Source organism: Monodelphis domestica, chromosome 4, assembly GCF_027887165.1.
Source record: "Monodelphis domestica isolate mMonDom1 chromosome 4, mMonDom1.pri, whole genome shotgun sequence".
Lineage (NCBI taxonomy): Eukaryota > Metazoa > Chordata > Mammalia > Didelphimorphia > Didelphidae > Monodelphis > Monodelphis domestica.
In genome coordinates, this window is record NC_077230.1 from 247515647 (window position 1) to 247532758 (window position 17112).

The following is a 17112-nucleotide window of genomic DNA, read 5'->3' on the forward strand; positions in this document are numbered from 1 at the left end:
CAGCACATAGCTATCAAAGGCCATCCTCTTAAATAATTAATCCTTAAGTATGGGTATAGACATTCCTGATTTTGTTAGACTAAATAGGGTGGAGTAATGTAAAGTTCACAAGACATTCCTGATTTTGGTAGAATAAGTAGGGTGGAGTAATGTCAAGTTCACAAGACATTCCTGATTCTGTTAGACTAAGTATCTTCATTGTTACAATCAGGAGATAGTTAAATCCAATATTCACAATCCCCCCTGATGATCATTGGGAGACTAGTCTCCCCCCTGATCATTTAACATAATCATTTTATAATCCTAAAGCACTTCTAATTACAGATGTATACAATATTGAGTTTCTAAGAGGAAATTACAGTAGTTAGATAGAAGAGAGAAATAGAAGAACGACAGACAGAAAAACCAATGTTTGCTGTGCTCATTGACAAAAACCAATTAGGAGGCAGTCCCCTTTTGGCTTAAGAGTATACATTCAAATAAATGTTCAATCAAACTTCAGTTAAATCAACCACACCCAAAGTTCATCCTTTATCTTCTTGATGTAGTGTAGGTTTTTTGGCCTCTTTCTGTAACAATTCATTCTCTGGCTTTAGGCGTTAGCAAGCTTCTTCCTTGAAGATCTTTTTCTCCAACAAAATTTAAAAATCTCGGATTTTTAAAAAAATATAATTCCCCCCCTGAAGTGGGGTTTAAAAACATCCATTTCAGCTCAGGATGCCTGGTTGAGTTATGGGGGGGTATGAGTCAATTATCAAAAGAAGAGAAAAACAAAACCAAAAACATAAAAAAATGGAAGAAAGTTAAACTTTTGGGAGAAAGAAAAAAAATTCAAAATCAGAATCAAAATATCAAAATTTATGTGTATAAAATGTTGAGTAAGCACGAATAAATTCATAATAGGCCCTTGTACACTTCCAATTTAAAGCAAATTCTAGCCCACAAATCTGTAGGACAGAATGCAGTAATATTTCACTTACCCATTTGCAGCCAAGACTACAGGAAGTTGCCATACTATAAGAAGAAAAAGGACTAGAATTTTATTTTGATAGGGAAGTGTCTTTCCCTGGTCTGATTTTTCTGTCATTCTCTGGCATATGGGGAGCCAGGATGATAGTCAAATTTTGGTACTTGTCTGAGTATTTAACAAAGAGTATAGATACAAGGAAGTCCTATGACTTAATATATGGCAAGCTTTGCAACCTTGAGTCTCATACTACTTTTTCAAGTTCTCTTGTATTGGCTTAGAAGTGCATCAATCTGTGCTCCTTGTTTTTCTCTTGTTTTCATAGAAGCAGACACAAACATTAATCACAGTCCCATAACATTTTATCAATAAATGGCAGGTTCTCACAGTTTAAAGTTTTTGGGTATGCATTGATATAGCTATATATTTTTATATATATCTTATATTACTGCAGAAAAAAATAATATTAATTGTACCTTTAGTACAAGAAATGAGAAAGAAAGGGAAAATAATAAAATATTCTAATCAAAATAATAGAAAAGCAATGATAAAAATAAGGGGAAAAGAGAAAAAAATCAGGAATTCAATGTGTTCTCTAAAAATAGCATCCACTTGTCAATGGATTATTATCTCTAATGCAAGTGATAGGATACAGTCAATCAGTCTCAACAGAAGATGCCCTCTTTACCTGTGAGCAATGAATCCAAGAGTCCTTCTCTCCAATCTTTATATATGTTGGAGTAGTTAACAATATTTGGAATGGTCCTTCCCAGGAAGCCTGAGTTGCTCCAGTATGCTGGAAATTCTTAATTTACACCTTGTCTCCTGTGTACAGGTCATGAAGTGAATAGTCTACTAGTCTGGCTTGTACTGCAGCTCCTGATTCATGGAATTCACACAGTTTGTGTTGTAATTCCTGTATATAGAAAGCAATAGTAGTATCTCCCCCTAATAATGATGTATATTAAGGGAAGAAAGGCTTATCCAGTATAGGTGGATGTCCAAAAAGCATCTCAAATGGTGAGATGTGTAGGTCCCCTCTAGGCCTTTTTCTAAGATAAAATAGAGCCAGAGGGAGAATTTCAGGCCATTTTAAATGTGTCTCAGGGCATAATTTGCCAATCATAATTTTAAGTTCTCTGTTCATTCTTTCAACTTGGCCTGAGCTCTGGAGATGATATGGTACATGAAATTTGGGAGTTATCTGCAACCAAGAATATATCTGATTTAGGACAGAATTAGTAAAATGATTTCCTCTATTTGAATCAATATATGCTGGCAGGCCAAAGTGAGGAATAATTTCTTTTAAAAACAACAAAAGCCACTGTGGCTCAGGTCTCAGGAAATGCTTCCAGCCATCTGGTCAGTTGATCTATTGTGACTAGACAAAATTTATAATGAACGGCCTTTGGCATTGTTATGAAATCTATCGGTAGGTGCTTAAAAGGTGTGTAAGGCAGAGGACACCCACCAATGGCTTTGCCATGAAAGGCATGTTGGTTATATGCTTGGCAGGTAGAGCAGGCTGTACACACTTTAGAGGCTATAGAAGTTATACCAGGGGATATCCATACTCTTTTTACAGAGTCCACGATGCCCTGGGTGTCAAAGTGACCATTTTTATGAATAGGTTGTCAAATTTGGTGATAGAAACTTCTAAGGAGCAGGGGTTTTCCTTCAGATGACACCCATACTCCATTAATCTGTTTTGCTTTGAATTTTTGCTTTCATTATTCCCCTTCCTTTTCATTATAGGAAAGGGATGAATTTAAGTCATCAGTGGTTGTTAATGTTAAAATTAATTCGGCCCTTCTATGGCTGCTAGCTTTGCAGAGGCATCTGCTCGATCATTTCCCCTAGAGACAAGGTCAGTGCCACCTGTATGGGCAGAACAATGTACTTATAGCTAGGGCTTCAGGCAGCTGGTGTAAAGGATAATTTTAGCTTTGTGACCTAAACTATATTAATTATTGGTCACCATTGATATCCCAAATAATAACAAAAAATTCACCCAAATCAGTCTGGAAATTTATGGTGATTTAATTAATATAGTGGAAAGAAATTTAAGAAGGGAAAAGTAAAGGGTGTAGGATTTCTCCCACCTGCCTTGTGCCGGGCGGGAAGATTAGAGCCTCTAGAAGGTAAGGTTTTGGAGAGTAAAAGAGGAAGGAATAAGTCTGAACTCCAAGAGGGCTCAGCCAATATGCCTGAACCTGAATTAGCTCAAGGGCAAACTCACCGCCCAAACCCAGACAAATAGCTGTCACCATGCCAAGATGTTGGAATGCTTTGCATGCTGCCAGCCAGAGATGCCTCTCCGGGAAAAGAGGCCAAAGAGAGGAAGTGATGTGCCCTATATAAATGGTTTTACATCACTTTCCTGCATCTCATCTGTAAAAATGTTAGCTTAGCTTGACTTAGGACAGCCCACGGGTCTGTCCACTGTTTCTGCACATGTCTAAGGCCATTTTCTCAGATACTAAATCCTTGAGTATGGTGCAGACATTCCTGACCTTGTTAAATTAAGTAGGGTGGAGAAATGTAGAGTTCCCAAGACTTGATTCTTTTAGACCAAGTATCTCCATTGTTCCTAATCAGAAATAGCTAAATCAGATCTTCTAAAGTATGGTCTGAGTAGGGTGGAGTAGTTTTAAAATTTACAATTCCCCCTGAGTCCTGAGGAAGACTAGTCTCTCTGATGGGCCTTGTAAACATACCAGCAATGAAATTACAATAGTTAGGAAGGAATCGAAATGAGAGAAAGAAAACCAATGTTTTGCTAGGCACATTGAGAAAAAGCCAAATTAGGGGCAGTCCCCTTTGGCATAAAAGTGTATATTTACAACAAATATTTAATCAAACTTCAGTTCAATCAACCACACCCAAAGTTCATTCTTGATGTAGTATAGTTTTTCTGGTATCTTTCTGCAACAGTTCATTCTCTGGATTTAGGAGTTAGCAAGCTTCTTCCTTGAAGATCTTTCTTGAACAAAACCTTTCAAAATCTTGGATTTTTATTAAAATACAATTCCCCCTGAAGTGGGTGTTAAAAAATACCCAGTTCCACACAGGATGCATTGTTGAGTTATGGGGGTGTATGAGTCAATTATTAAAAGAATTGAAAAACAACAAAAACAAAACAAAAAAATGTAAAGGAAGAAAAATGGAAGAAAGTTAAACTTTTGGGAGAAAGAAGAAAAAACTTCAAAATCAGAATCAAAATACCAAAATCTATGTGTATAAAATGTTGAATAAGCAAGAATAATGTCATATTAGGCCCTTGTACAGGTCCAATTTAAAGTAATTTCTATCCCACAAGTCTGTAGGACAGAATGCAGTAATATTTCAGTTACTCATTTGCAGCCAAGACTACAGGAAGTTGCCATACAATAAGAAGGAAAGGAACTAGAATTCTATTTTGATAGAGAAGTATTCCCTGTTCTGATTTTTGTCATTCTTGGGGATATAGTGTGGAAAGGAAACAAGACTGACAGTTTGTGGGGGAAGGGCCCAACTGGGAGTGGCAGTTGGGTCTTGTGACTAGTACTTCCTTCCTGCCGTGGGGGGACTTGCTTCCGGGTGTTGGAGGAGGAAGGAGCTGTTCAGCCAGTCTGGAGTGCCATGCTCTTTCTTGGTTCAGCCTGAAGATTCAAGTCCAGTCTCTTCTAAAGGTTAGAATTGTTCTTGTTTGCTTTCTGTCTACTGCTAAGGTTCTAAAAAACAAAAGAGGACTGATATAGAGTAGATGGGAGTGGGACAAACCCTCCGCCAGCCTCTGGGGCCTGGCCTCAGGTCTGAAGCCGAGAAAAAACTCCAGTCCCAACTGGTTATTAAACTTTATAATATTTTTATTCGCAGTCAGATAAGTGGACTATCTTTCTGGTCATAGAGGCAGCTGAACTCCAGTTCAGTCATTCATTAGACAAAACAGACCTTATCAGACCCCTACTGTTTCCTCTCAGCAGGGGGCATCTCCCTCCTTTGCTTCATCAAGCAATATTCCTTCTCTCCCCTCTCTCCTCCATACCCCATACAAACCTCCCTTTATTCCCCATTATCCCCATTTTTTTCAATCCCATTTCCTTTCACAATAAATATTACAATAGGGAGTCATGATAGTCAAATTTTGGTACTTGTCTTAGTACTTCACAAAGAGTGTAGATACATGAATATCCTACGACAACATATGTCAAGCATTGCAACCTCAAGTTTCACACTAGTTTTTCCTTTGTGCTCTTTCTGGCACTATTCAAATTAAGTCTGTGCTTCTTGTTTTTATCCCTTTTTCTGGAATCAGACACAAACATTAATCCCAATCTCATAACATTTATCAATAAATTGCAGGTTTCCATGCTTTTGGGTATGCATTGATATTATAGCAAGAAAAAATATATAAAACTTATATTAATGCAGAAAAAAATATTATTTGTATGTACCTTTACTACAAGAAATGAGGAAAAGGAAAAACAATCAAAAGAAAAGAAATAATAAAAAAATCAGGAAAAAATCAGGAATTTAATGTATTCTCAGAAAAATGCTATCCACTTGTCAATGGATTATTATCTCCAATTCATGAGATAGAATAGAGTCAATCAATCTCAACAGAAGATGCTCTCTTTACATGTGAGCAATGAATCCAAGAGTCCTTCTCTCCAATCTTTATATATGTTGGAGTAGTTAACAATATTTGGAATGGTCCTTCCCAGGAAGCCTGAGTTGCTCCAGTATGCTGGAAATTCTTAATTTACACCTTGTCTCCTGTGTACAGGTCACGAAGTGAATAGTCTACTAGTCTGGCTTGTACTGCAGCTCCTGATTCATGGAGTTCACGCAATTTGTGCTGTAATTCCTGTATATAGGAAGCAATAGTAGTATCTCCCTTTAATAGTGATGTATATGCAGAGGAGAAATGCTTAGCAAGTATAGGTGGATGTCCAAAAAGCATCTCAAATGGTGAAATGTGTAGTTCTCCTCTAGCCCTGCTTCTAAGATAAAATAGAGCCAGAGGGAAATTTTCAGGCCATTTAAAATGTGTCTCAGGGCATAATTTGCCAATCATAGTTTTAAGTTCTCTGTTCATTCTTTCAACTTTGCTTGAGTTCTGCGAATGATATGGAACATGGAATTTGGGTGTTATCTCTAAGAAAGAATATATTTGATTTAAGACAGAATCAATAAAATGATTTCCTCTATTTGAATCAATTTGAGGGGTTCAGGGACTGAACTGAATCCCTTGTTAGTGCTATAAGGGGTTTATTATTTTCCCCATAGAAAGAAATCCATTGTCTACAAAACCCTGTTGCTCCTAAAATTGCTCTCAAGTATTTATTGTTGGTAGGAGTGCTAAAATTTTGAATATTCTCAATTTCTTTGGGAGAAAGAGAGGGCAGCCGCAGTCAGGATGAACCCCAAATATTCTAATTTAGGGAGACACCACTAAACTTTGCCCTTCGAGATCTCATGCCCTCTTTTGTGTAATTCCAAAAAAAAGGTGTTTACTATCTTCCTGACATGCTTCTGCGTCTGTTGAAGCCAAGAGTAGATCATGTATGTATTTGATTAATTTGCTATTTTTAAATGTTATATTATCTGTCTCTTGGCTCAAAATTTGAGCAAATAAACTCGGGCTTTCCACGTAACCATGTGGCAGACGCCTCCATGTATAACGAGAGCCCTTCCAGGTGAAAGCACAGATATTCCTGGAGTTCTCATGTAAGGGTATGGAAAAGAAAGCTGAGCACAAGCCTACTACTCTAAAGTATATAGTTGTGCTAGGAATGGAGGAAATAATAGTATTTATGTTGGAAACTACGGAGTGTCTCTTTATAACGTGTTTGTTCACAGCCCTCAGATCTTGTATGAATCTATGGAGGTGCCTGCCATTAGGCCCTCTTTTTGGTTTTATAATGGGCAGGATGGGTGTGTTCTATTCAGATTTACAAGGGATTATTATTCCCTGATTAATTAATGAGTTTATTACTGGGGTAATACCCTCAATTTCCTCTTTTGAGAGGGGATACTGAGGAATAGAAGGAGGTGGGCTAGATTTAGTTTTTTATCTGCATAGGAACAGGTGACTTAATGAAGTGTACATCGGAAGATATGACTCAAAGAGACTCCGGTATATCTGTAGATATTTCAAAGGTGGGAGGCTCTTTTGCCTCCTGGCTTTCTGAGAGAAGTACAGGGAGTAATTTTAAAGGTTTCTCAGGTACTTCCAATGATAAGGAGCCATCTGGGGCACAGATTATTGTGGCTTATAATTTGCATAGTAAATCTCTCCCTAGCAAGTTTGTGGGGTACCCAGGCATTAAAGAAAAAATGTTCAACAGTTAGGGGTCCCACACATACCATATAAGGAGAAAGTTTTGGGACCTTTAAAGGTTTTCCTGATATACCTCCTACATTTAGAGAGCCAATAGTCACATTTTGCATCTGGTTTGCTTACCAAAACTGACCTAGACGCCCCAGTGTCTAAAAGACAATCATAGTATGAATTTCCTGCCTTTAAGGTGACATGAAGTTCCTTACTATGTGGGAGGACATGTATGGGGATTACTGGCATTAAAATATCAGGGTCTGGAAAATCAAAGGTTTCACTTTTTGATTTCAAGGCCCTCAACCCCCCACCCCCCTTCACAACTTCATAAAGGTGCTTGGGCAGTTTTCTGAGATCCCCCATGCTAGATGGGGATTCTCACCTAGATTATAGTGTGGACGAGTTCCATTTTCTCTCTTAGAGAAAAATAGATACAATATTATAGCTGCAACAATTTAATCCCATCCAGGAGCAGTGTGGAGTATAGCCATTGCCATACATAGTCTTGGATTATGAAATAGATAAAGAACAATATTTGTACTGTAAAAGGAACAATGTTTTTACTGAAAAGCTTGAAAAGTCAGTTGTTAACTAAGTTGTAAATTAGCTGTAGCCACATTTTCCTAAAGTCAAACATTAAGTTGCCTAATTGGGTTGTTTGCTCCCCAAGGGAAAGGGGATTTATACATAAACAGCTTCCCCAGTCCTACTGCTTTTAGGTTAAAAAAAAAAACAAAAACACAACTGTTTTCAATTCAAATTAAGGAGAAAAGAAAGAGAGAAAGAAAAGAAAAGATGTTTTATACTCACCTGCTCTAGCAGCTGTGTTTTGAAATGGAGTTAGCTGTTTAAAAGACTGACTCATTTGAGTAAGTAATAAAGAGAAAGAAAAGAGATTTCACAGAAAGAGGGTTCTTGTTGCACGTGAATTAGACTGTAAAGGATCATTTTATGGTTGTGACCTTAAATAAATTAATAATTAGTTGCTAGGGGATATCCCAAATTAAATACCCAAGTCAGGTGGAAATTTATGGTGATTTTAATTAATATAGAGAAAAGAAATTAAGAAAGAGAGAGAGGAAGAGTTAATTTAAACTGCTCTGGCCAAGCAGGAGTTCAAGGCCTTAGTCAAGGGGGCCTCCTCTGAGAACTAAGGGAAAAGGGAATCAGAATTATCACTCACCACATGACTGTCTCAAGGAAGGTGTCTGAGGGAGCTCACAGGAAGTGACCAGCCAGAGCCACCTCTCTAGGGAAAAAGGCCAAAAAGAGGAAGAGATGTGAAATATATAGACGGTTTTACATCACTTTCCTGCCTCTCAACTGTATTACTACTGATAGCTTAAGGTTGACTTAGGACAGCCCAGCGGTCTGTCAGCTGTTTCTGATTTGTCAATTTCTTGCACATGTCTATCAAAGGCCATCCTCCTAAATAAGTAATCTTTAAGTATGGGTATAGATATTCCTGATTTTGTTAGACTAAGTAATGTGGAGTAATGTAAAGTTCACAAGACATTCCTGATTTTGTTAGACTTAAGTATCTTCATTGTTATAATCAGGAGATAGCTAAATCCAATCTTTACACTTGGCCACAAATATTGTTCAGTCTGGTCTATGCATTTTAGCTCCTAGAAAATAAAGAGAAAGTAGAAGAAAACATGTTGGGTCAAGTCTTGTGTTAGAGAGCTTATGATGGTAAGAACTCTAGTTAATTTTTTTATAGTCATGACTTTTTTATTTTTTATTTTTAAAATTTTATTTAATTAATCCATTTAGAACATTTCTCTCCAGTTACAAAAATTATGTTCCTTCCCTCCCTTCTCCACGCCCCCTCCCATAGCCGAAGTGCAATTCCACTGGGTTTTACTTGTGTCCTTGATCAAAACCCATTTCCATTTTGTTGATTTTTATACTAGGGTAATGATTTATAGTCTACATTCCTAATCATATCCCCATTGATCCATGTTATCAAGCGGTTGTTTTTCCTTTGTGTTTCTACTCCCACAGTTCTTTTTCTGGATGTGGATAGTGTTCTTTCTCACAAATCCCTCAGAATTGTACTGGATCATTGTATTGCTACTAGTAGGGAAGTCCATTATATTTGATTGTACCACAGTGTATCAATCATAATGTTTTCCTTGTTCTACTCCTTTCGTTCTGCATCAATTCCTGGAGGTCGTTCAAGTTCACATGGAATTCCTCCACTTTATTATTCCTTTGAGCACAATAGTATTCCATCACCAACATATACCACAATTTGTTCAGCCAAATGAAGGGCATCCCTTCATTTTCAATTTTTTGCCACCACAAGGAGTGCAGCTGTAAATATACTTCTACAGGTCTTTTTTTCCCCCTTATTATCTCTTTGGGGTGTAAACCTATAGTGCTATGGCTGGGTCAAAGGGCAGACAGCTGTTTAGTGCCCTTTGGGCATAAGGAACTCTAGTTATATGAAAAGACAATAGAATCTTACCAGTTTATTATGAAGAATGAACAGTGTAAATTTTGTCTTTGCAAGATAAATATTCTCTCTTTGAATTCTTTTGAATTTGCCTAATACAGACCTCCTAATGATACATGAATATTAAAGCCATAAGAGCTGCTTTCAGTGTTTGAGAAAAATGGTAGTTGTAAAAGGATAAAATGAAGTACATTTATTTTTGTTTCCATAAAGATTTAAATTTAGAAACTAGTACTTCTGTCAGTTTTATGAGATGTTTTATGTTCATTGATTTGACACCTTAGAATAATTTAAAATTTTGTACATTTGGAAGATAAAAACTAAAAATGATATCCAATTAAATAAGATTTATCTTGCAGGCAAGGTAAAAAAAATTAGAGGATCTAGAAATAATATTGATAAAAAGTAGAAAAAATGTTTAGTTAATAACTATTTATTATGTGCCTACTATGTGCCTCCAACTGTGCTATGCATTTGAGATGCATGTACAAACAACAAAGAAAATTCTTGCCCTCAAAGGACTTAGAATCTTATAGAAGAAAACAACACTCAAAAAGCTGAAAAGCAGTATTGGAAAGGTAAGAGGGAAGAATTACTGGCATGGAGGCATGGGGGAAGTCAGAAGTCTCAGAGTAGCACAGCCAGATGAGAGATCAGAAGCTGTCTGAATTGAAGCCAATTAAATTTCCACAGATTCTTCCTTAAATGGAAGTCTTGAAGTTTATGGCTCCATCCTCTAGACAGAGGGATAGAAGGTTGTTGATGAGGTAGGGTACTGAGGCTGATGGAATCCTGCATGATGATTAAGTTTTCCCAATAATGAACTTTCTGGAAAATGGTAGAGAAATTAGAGAAGTCCCAGAGTAGTATAGTGAGAGATGTTCTTTAAATTCTATAGGCAGCAGGTAGTGCAATTAATGGAATGCTGGGTATGAAGTCAGGAAGACTTGAGTTACAATTCAACCTCAAGCACTTACTAGCTGAGTGATCCTGGACAAATCACTTAAACTGTCTATTTCAGTTTCTTCAACTGTAAAATGGGGATAATAATGCACCGGCCTCCTAGGATTATAAGAGGATAAATGAATATTTGTAATGTGCTTACCATGGTGGTTGGCATATATTAGGCACTTAATGAATGTTTTTTCCCCCTCCCCAAAAATGATAATCACCTTAGATGGACCTGAGTTTAAATGGTTTTTCAATAAACCTGTTAGAATCTAATAAATACCCAGTAAAAAATATGTTTTAGGCATTGACATGATCTAAATCATTATTTTATACTGTCTTTGAATATTAATTGTCTGGCTTGCTGTGTACATCTATTTTGTTTCTGGACCTTTGTTATAACGACACATTTAAATATTTTTGTATATATGATTTTAGAGGGTCAGAATAATAAAAGTTTGGGAGTGTAGTGGGTCATAATCATTTATATTTAGAGACTAGTTATTCTGACCTTCCCATCTGCCAGAACATGTTGTGCTTAATAACAACATTAGCGAGTATTTATTAGCAGTCTACTATGCCAGTGTTATCTAATTAAACAAAAACTTTGAAAAAATCAAGAAAATAATTATAAAGGGATATTGTATTCTCTACTTCTTTTATTCAGTTTCATATTGGTAAAGATGTGTGTGGTCTACTGTGGAATGTCGTTTGTAAAAGTTTACCTGTTTCCTTATGGAATTTTTTTTGGATGCACATGGAGATGATAGTCATAAAAATTTTATATAATTTGAAAAGTAAATTTATGTGTATTGTTGCTGATAGAGGTACTTTTTATTTATTTTTTATTCATTTTCACTTTTTCATTTTTATTGTCATGCAAAACATACTTTCATATTGGTCATTAATTGTAAGAACAAAGTCATACATAACAAAAACCCCAAAACAAAACAAAAAATACACTGATGTGAAAGACAACATATATGTGTTGTTAATAGATAACAACACTGATGATTTGTGTGGGCTTATTCTGTATCCTGCAACTTTACTAAAAATATTAATTATTTCAACTAAATTTTTAGTTGATTCTCTATGATTCTTTAAGTATAGCAACATATCTTCTCTGAAGAGTGAGAGTTTAGTTTCCTCATTACCTACTTTAATTCCTTCCATTTATTTTTCTTTCCTTTTTTTTCTTTAATGTACTTTTATTTTAAAAATATTTTTCCATGGTTATATGATTCATGTTCTCTCTCTCACCTCTTCCCTTCTCCCTCCTGGATTTGACAAGCAATTTCACTGGGCTATACATGTATTATCACTTAAAACCTATTTCCATATTATTCATTTTTGTAATAATCTTTTAAAACCAAAACCCCAAATCATATATATACCATATAATAAACAAGTGATAAATCATGTTTTTTAAAACTAGAATTTCTAATACAATATTAAATAATAGTGGTGACAGTGGCCATTCGTGCTTCACAATCCTGATATTATTGAGAATTCTAACTTATCCTCATTGCAGATGATACTTCCTGAAGGTTTTAGGTATATACTACTTATCATTTTGAGGAATGACCCATTTATTCCTATGCTTTGTAGTGTTTTTAATAGGAATGGGTGTTGTATTTTGTTGAAGGCTTTTTCTGCATCTATTGATCATCACGTGATTTGTCATTTTGCTTATTGATATTGTCAGTTATGCTGATCGTTTTCCTAATATTAAACCAACCCTGCATTCCTGGTGATATATTGCTGTATTCTTCTTGCTAGATGTCTTATTTAAAATTTTCGATTCTATATTCTTTAGTGAAATTGGCCTATGATTTTCTTTGTTTTTATTCTTCCTGGCTTAGATAACAGTATCATATTTGTCTCATAAAAGAGTTTGGTAGGATTCCTTATCTGCCTATTTTTCCAAATAGTTTGTTGGGATATTTTTGTTCTTTAACAATTGGAATTAATTGTTCTTTAAATGTTTTCTAGAATTCATTTGTGAATCCATCTGGCCCTGGGAGTTCATTTCTTAGGGAGTTCATTAATGGCTTGTTAAATTCCTTTTTCTGATATGGGATTATTTAGGGATTCTGTTTCCTCTTTTGCTTATCTGGGCAATTTGCATTTTTGTAAATATTTGTTGACTTCACTTAGATTGTCAGATTTATTGGCATAAATTGGGCAAAATAGCTCCTAATGATTGCCTTGATTTCCTCTTTATTGGTGGTGAGTTCACCCTTTTCATTTTTTATACTGCTTATTTGATTTTCCTTTTCCCCTTTTTAAATAAAATTAATCAACAGTTTTTTTCATAAAATCAACTTCTAGTTTTATTTATTAGTTCAGTGGTCCTCTTTCAGTTTTATTAATTTCTCTTTTAATTTTTAGAATTTCCAATTTAGTTTTTAAATGAGGATTTTTAATTTGTTCTTTTTTTAGTTGCTTGCCCAATTCACTGATCTGTATTTTCTCTGTTTTATTGATTAAACATTTAGACATAAATTTCCCCCTAAATACTGCTGTATCCCATAAATTATGATATTTTTGACTCCTCATTGTTATTCTCATTAATAAAATTATCAATTGTTTCTATAAGTTGTTCTTTGACCCACCCTTTTTAACATAGATTATTTAGCCTCCAATTAATTTTTGATTTATATTTCCTTGGAGTTTTGTTGATTATAATTTTTATTATATCACGATCTGAAAAGGATGCACTTAGTATTTTTGCTTTTTTTGCATTTGATTGTGAATTTTTTATGGCCCAATACATGGTCATTTTTTGTGTAGGAGTCATGTACTGCTGAGAAAAAGGTATATTCCTTTCTATTGCCATTCAATTCTCTAAAGAGATCTGTTAGTTCTAACTTTTCTAAGATTTCATTCAGTTCCTTTACTTCTTGTTTATTTTTTGGTTTGATTTACCTATGTGAAAGAGGGAGGTTGAAGTTCTCCACTAGAGTAGTTTTATTCTTTATTTCTTCCGAAGTTCATTTAATTTTTCTTTAGAAATTTAGAGGGTATATTATTTCGTGCATATATGATTAGTATTGATATTACTTCATAGCTTATAATACCTTAGAGCAAGATGTAATTTCCTACCTTATCTCTTTTAATCATCTATTTTTGCTTTAGTTTTGTTTGAAATCATGATTGCTACTCCTGCTTTTTTTTACTTTAGATGAAGCACAATTCGTTCTGCTCTAACATTAGCCTCACCTTTACTCTGTATGTGTCATCCTGCCTCATGAGTTTTTTTTTTTAAACCCTTACCAAGTCTGTCTTGGAATCAATTGATTCCAAGGAAGAAGAGTGGTAAGGACTAGGCAATGGGGGTTAAGTGACTTGTCCAGGGTCACAGAGCTGGGAAGTGTCTGAGGTCAGATTTGAACCTAGGACCTCCCATCTCTAGACCAGGCTCTCAATTCACTGAGCTACCCAGCTGTCCCCCCCCCCCCCATGTTTCTTCTAAACAACATATAGTAGAATTCTGATTTTTAATCCACTCTCTATCTGCTTCTGTTTTATGGGTGACTTCATCCCATTCATATTCACATTTATGATTACAAACTGTGTATTTCCCTACATCTTATTTTCCCATTTGATCTTGCTCTCTTTCCTTTCATTTCACTCTGTCCCTCCTCACAGGTGTTTCGCTTTTTGTCACCTCCCCCGCCCCAACACTCACTTCCTCCTCCCTTCTATTACTATCCCCCTTCTTTTTCTTATTCCCCTCTTCGTTACAGGGTAAGATACCCTATAAGATAGGCTTCTATACCCCAGTGAGTACCGTTGTTATTCCTTCCTTGAGCCAGTTACAATGAAAGTAAAGTTTAGGTATTGCCCATCACCACCCTTATCCTCTCCTCCACTGTAATAGTTTTTCATGTGAGGCACTTTTAAAATGTGTTTGGCATTTATACCATATATATACATCATGATTTGATATATATATATATATATGTATATATATATATATGAATAAACAAAGTATTCTTCAAATACTTTGTTACTTCTCAAGTATTTGAGAGACTATTGGAGTTAAAAACAAGGCAATCTTTGCGCATAGAGCAGCCAGGATTATGAAAAAATGTATGTATTTCTTGGAAGTAGTCCAGGGTAGTCTCTTCTTCCTTGTCTGTATTGTGCTCAGTTTGCTGTTAATGTGCAAGTTTCATTCAAGGTATCTGTGCTGATGGAATAACTCAGATTGTCCATTCATATCCATATCATAGTCTAGGAAATAGGAGGTTTTAAAAATCCACTTGATTTTTCCTTTAGGTTGATATTTTTGAGTAGCCATGAATCTCACTGTTGAGAATATCAGTAGCAGAATATTTGATGCAGTCAGCACAAAGTCACCTACAGACAAGTACTTAGAATACTTTAAATTGAGGGAATTGGACTTGGGATTATCTTTAAGGTCCTTTTCATCTCTAAATCTAATGAACCTGTGAACTTCAGGGATTCCCTCTTCTATTTGGTCTTTGCTTGGGACACTTTCCAGGATAATGGGAAACATAATCTACAATCTTATTTACCTCTTTACCTCACTTCTTAAAAAGAATTAGATAATTGTTTAACAAAGTTATTTCTGTATGTGTATCTTTCACATAATATTTAATGAGTTCAATGAAAAGGAAAAACTTTGCTGGCGCAAATACTTTAAGATTGTATTTTGTTGTATTGATTCATGCTTTTTTGGAATCTACAAACACTGGATATAGTGGTTTATATTCTCTCTCCCTTTGATGACATATGGCCTTCTTGTTCATATTTTCAAACATTCTTGAAAAGGCCACTGAGTAGAAATTTCAAAATGCTGACACTGGAGTTAAGTCGAACTAGGAAAGTTCTTAGGGAAAAAAAGGGAAAAAAATACATCTGAGTAACTGGAAAGGGTTAAATGTTTGTGATGCATTCTTATTTGAAGAGAAGTATCCCATCAGGATCTTAAAATATTCAAGATTCATTGAGGTGAGTAAATAAGACAAAAAGCTCTTGGTTGGGGTTGTTTTGATTAATTGGTTTTAGGGAGGAAAGAAAAATGAGAAAAACAAATATTCTGGGGGAAATAATTAATTGAATTTGATTTCATTGTAATAAATTCAAATAAAAATTCATTTTAATCCTGATCTAGAAATGATTTCTACTATGCTAAACTTCCATAGTACTTTTTATTTAAAAAATATTTATAACTTTTTGCTTTGTGTTAGTTATTTATGTGAATATTATAGCTTTCCTTTTGAATTTTAAACTTCTTTAGGTCATAGTCCAGGTCTTGTCTGTTTTACTATGTCCGTTAGTGTCTTCGGAAAAGAATAATTTGAGAAAATGCACATGTCATGCATTTAATATTGAAGTGATAGCAATTATTTTTGGTATGTAGTATAGGAAAGTGGAAAAGAAATTATAAAATAGAAAAAATATAAATGTAAACATAAAGAAATTTTGCATTTCATTAGAGATAATTATTTTATCCTTTAATAAAAGATGTGTTTTGCACACATAAAAAGTGTGTGCAAAAAAAGATATGTTCAAATTTGTTGGTACTTCTTAATGGTTTTTTATAAAACTTTTAAAGCTTAAATAATTCCCTACCAGAAATAATCCATTGGCTTACTTTATTTGTGTTGTAAGGGGCAGAAATGTAAAGGGTTGGACTAGAGTATTTAAGAGTATGGTCACCAGGAATTTAATCAATTCCAAATGATTTTTTAGCAATTTATAAAATAAACAAAGAGTGAAAGTAAGAAAATCAGAGAGATCATAGGGTAAGGTATCTATCCTAACACACTAAGTATTTTGCTCTGGTCCCTAGCTCAACCCAGGTAGGGCTAATTAGTCCTTAGTGGGAAGGGCCTCAGCATTGAGCTGAGGGCCTGGGGATGAATAAAGCACGAGCTTCAGTTACAAAGCCTCTTTCAAGAGGGGAGCCTCTCCTGAGGCTAGTCCCTTCAGAAAATCCAAGAAAGGAGTCGGCCTTTTTTCACTCACACACATGGTAGTTCTAAGAGAAAAATCCAAGAGCAATCCGAGGTCCCAAGCTAGAGATTCTTTAAGATCAAGTTTAAGGCAAAAAATGTTTTCACAGGAAGTTCTTGGCATTTTTAAAGACCATTCCTTTTCATCACTTCCTGTGACTTCCTTCCATCTTATGTGTATTAATTATAGCTAAAGCTTTGCTTAGGACTGCACAGGGGGTAGTCAGTTGATTCTGATTTGTCACCCACTATTGCATACATGGGTCACAGATCTCACTCAACGTGTAAATGGTGTGTATATGCTTCTAGTGATTAAATCTAAAAATGGGCAGGGGAGAGTTAATCCCATCTTCATAGTGTATTTCAGTAATGACTATTTTTCTTAAAACTGAATTCTATTTTTTATTCTTTCTCAGTAAAAACTAAATTA

At 35.2% G+C, this 17112-nt stretch overlaps 1 protein-coding gene across 2 annotated transcripts in view; it reads left to right on the top strand.

Moving 5' to 3' along the window:
• CWF19L2 (CWF19 like cell cycle control factor 2) overlaps window positions 1-17112 on the top strand; it is a 142680-nt gene that overhangs the window by 63345 nt on the left and 62223 nt on the right. The gene's annotated exons all lie outside the window — the stretch shown is intronic.